At 44.4% G+C, this 3,622-nt stretch overlaps 1 pseudogene; it reads right to left on the reverse strand.

The window, feature by feature from the left end:
• Positions 1-2,134: 2,134 nt before the first annotated feature.
• Positions 2,135-3,415, reverse strand: LOC104877171 (annotated as a pseudogene).
• Positions 3,416-3,622: the final 207 nt, after the last annotated feature.

Genomic DNA, 3,622 nt, shown 5'->3' on the forward strand with positions numbered 1-3,622 from the left:
ATATTTTGTTGTTTTGTTTGAATACAATCTGGGAAAGTGTTGGTTGTTTTTTAAAGCAGCAGAGGTTTTGTTTTGTTTTTGCTATTTCATTCCATTCTTTTTGTTGTTGTTGTTGTTTTTACTTTTTGTTTTGGTACCAGGAATTGAACTCAGGACCTTGCATTTCTGAGGCAGGTGCTGTGACACTGAGCTAAATCCCCGGCCCCAATTTCATTCTATTCTCTTTTTTTTGTTGTTGTTTTTTGGTATCAGGGATTGAACTCAGGTCCTTGCACTTGCGAGGCAGGCGTGGAACCACTGAGCTAAATCCCAGGCCCATAACAATACCATTTGTCCTGGGGATTGAACTCAGGACCTTGTGCTGGGGGTGGGGGTGTCTTTTGTTGTTGTTGTTGTTAAATATGGTTGTCTTTATTTTCCTTACCCGGTCCTATCTAAACATGAAATAAAACTACAGGACTGAAATTAACAATCCATTAAAATCAGCAATAAGTTATGAAAATCACAAAGCTTTTTTTAAGTAATTAAGGGTAGGGCCGGGGATTTAGCTCAGTGGTTCTGCCACCTGCTTCGCAAGCACGAGGACCCGAGTTCAATCCCTGGTACCAAAAAAAAAAAAAAAGGTAATTAAGGGTAGTTAAATTATTTAAAGTATACAGAGTCCAAAGGGGGAGGTCCCCAGGTAGCCTTCCTGGGCTAAGCTTGAGTACCAGAAGGAAACCTGGGCATTTCAAAGACAGTGGGAACATGTGACATCTGAGTGCAGTCTGGGAATTTCACCTAGAAGAAAATAACATTTCTGAAAATAGAGCTACACTAGCACCTGCACAGTGCGACTGTGAGCTGAGACTGTGGGACATGGAGGCAAATCTTTACAGTAAAGTGAAATAAGTGCTGAACTTAACTATGTTAACTACGATAGTGAGTCTGCTATGGGTATCGGATGGCTACAAATTGGCAAGGTTAATGATTCTAAAAACAAAAACAGGATTGACCTTTCTCTACCTAGTCCAGACCTCATTCCTTGTGGGCACTACAAAGAGGCGTGCTTACCAAATGCATCAAAATAGATTTTTCCCAATGTTTTTCCACTATAAAAGACATCTATGTGTTACTTATGGACAAGCTTTATTACGATGGCATTTTGGTTTTCAAGACATATAAACAGTTATCAAAATCTCCAATAAAGATGCTGCCACGGCTCAGACTTTGGTCTGCTAATCTTCGTGCACAGCGCTTCTGACTCACACAGACACAGGGGCATGTAGAGCTTTTTCCTTCTGGCCCCCCAGTCCGTACTCAAAGGCCTGTGTGGCAGAGGCCATCATGCAGCAGTGCCCTTGTGGCCTATGGGCAGTGGACTGGTGAGCTGGCGGTCCGGCGCCCTAGTGCTAACGATGCAGGGTAAGGTCAGCTGGCTTAGCATGGAATTCAACGGAAAGCTGAGCTGCACAATGATCCCTCTCAAAAGGTTTCATGTAGTCTCTCCTTTTGTAGAGCATGAAATGAGTTTTTTAAAAAAGATTCGATCATCCACAGGCTTCATGATAAGTTGTCCCAGACTGAGTTTTAATAGCACTTTAGCTACCCAAGTTTACTGCCTGATTATCTTGTCTTCCTCACTATACATCTGATTTTGTTTCTAGGGCCAGAAAGCTCAGGAAGGGTTCACCACCCCATCTTTTAATGTGTCAACTCAATGTAGTATGAGCAAACTAGAAAAAGGATGGACTCTCCAATGTCCTCTTTTAAACCAACTAAATCAGATCAAGGTAATTTCACATGTTTGCTGCTGCCATTAGGAATTAATTTTTTTTTCCAATATGAATTTTTGTCCAGCTGGGGAGGCTCTACCCCACTTTTATTTTTGGTACTGGGGATCGAACTTGGGTCCTTGTGCTTACAAGGCAGGCGGCGGAACCACTGAGCTAAATCCCTGGCCCTCTACCCCACTTTTTCCTAAGTATTTGTTTAAATACAGGTCTTCTGAACTTTTGGTTCAAGCATAGTTTCATTTAGCTTTAGAAAGGAGGCGACAGCCAGGGATTTAGCTCAGTGGTTCCGGCGCCTGCCTCACTAGTGCAGGACCCGAGTTCGATCCCTGGCACCAAAAATAAATAAATAAATAGGAGGCTGCAATATGAACCCAGTTTAAGAGACTGTATCGTACTGGCCCAGTGAATATTTTGCCCTGCACTGTTGTGTCATTCTGGGTTCTAGGAAGTGAATGAAAGCTTGACACTGATGCTGCTGGTGTTTATGTTGAGAACTTGGTGCTTTCAATGCCCACTTCCATCTCCTCTCGCTCTGAATCAGAGCGATCTGAAGAAACAGTCAATCCAACACTGTCCATTCGTATTCACTCCATTTCTTGAGGACCCTGCAGCTGCTGTAGTCGTCAGTTTAAAAATCTCTGTTCTCGTTCCAAGTTCTCAAGCCGGTGCTGGCTCTTTCTTTCAGCTTCTTCAAGTTTCTTGATATGTGCTTTGGCTTTGTTGAGCAAACCAAGCATTGTGTGCCTAATACTCTGGTCCTAGAGGAATCAAAACTTTTAAGCGTTCTAAACATAGGCGCAGATGAGCTCGGCGATTCTTTTCCAGCTCATTGTGTGTAGATCTGTTGATAGTTCCGGTATTGTTGCTCCCACTGCTGTGTTTTTGGCCTCTGCTCAACAGTGGGGGACTAGGAGGGAAGGGAAGGATGGGGCATAACCTGTTCACACTTTTTGTTTTCTTTCTCGATCTGCTCCTGGTAGCTGGCAGCCTCGAGCAGGATCTGCACCAGTTCTTGAGCTCTCACTGGTGTTGAAAATGTCTGAGAAGGGGCACCTGGGCCTGGCCCCCGCCAGGCTCCTTGGGCTGGGCTTGGGGCTGGGGAGCGCATCTTGGTGTGGCAGCCGTGTTTGCCCATGGAGAGGCACAGTCCACGGCCCACCGATCTCCGGGCCCCAGGGAACCGTCCTGTGGAGAGGAGGAGGCAGCAGGCGGTGGAGCAAGCAGCCGGCCTGACTGCCCAAGCCTCGCAGTGTGCAGTTGTGTGCGCGTGTGCCTGTGCACCTGTTTGTTGGCTTCGCCGCCCACTGTGGGTCCGTGTGTGTGTGTGTGTGTGTGTGTGTGTGTGTGTGTGAGATTGAATGAACCGACAACCCTAGTTCCATTCTTGGCCAAAGCTTCTCTTCAAGTAGCTTATTATGGAATTGTCCCACTAACTTAAAGGAAAGGTGAAGGATGTAAGTCAGCTGTCTGCTAGAAGATTAAATAAAAACCTGATTAAAAAAAAGAATGCCTGTGCTTTTGAGCAATATATAAAGATTATTTAGGGATAAAGGGACATATCTGGCACCTATTTTCAAACAGTTCAGAAAAAAGGAGTACTCACCCCCGACACATATAGAAATATTGGTTTTTTAAAAAGATCGATGACCTTGTAGTGTGCTGTTTTATTTGTTTGTTTTGTGGTACCAGGCATTGAACTTGGATTCTTATGCTTGTGAAGCAGGCAGCAGAACCACTGAGCTAGATCCCCAGGCCTGTGGTGTGCTATTTTATCTTTTTATTCATTTTTTATCTTTTTTTTTTTTTTTTTGAGACAGGGTCTCACTATGTAGTTGAGACTGACCTGG

The sequence above is a fragment of the Fukomys damarensis genome, unplaced genomic scaffold (genome assembly GCF_012274545.1).
Source record: "Fukomys damarensis isolate Sample0158 unplaced genomic scaffold, DMR_v1.0_HiC HiC_scaffold_21, whole genome shotgun sequence".
Lineage (NCBI taxonomy): Eukaryota > Metazoa > Chordata > Mammalia > Rodentia > Bathyergidae > Fukomys > Fukomys damarensis.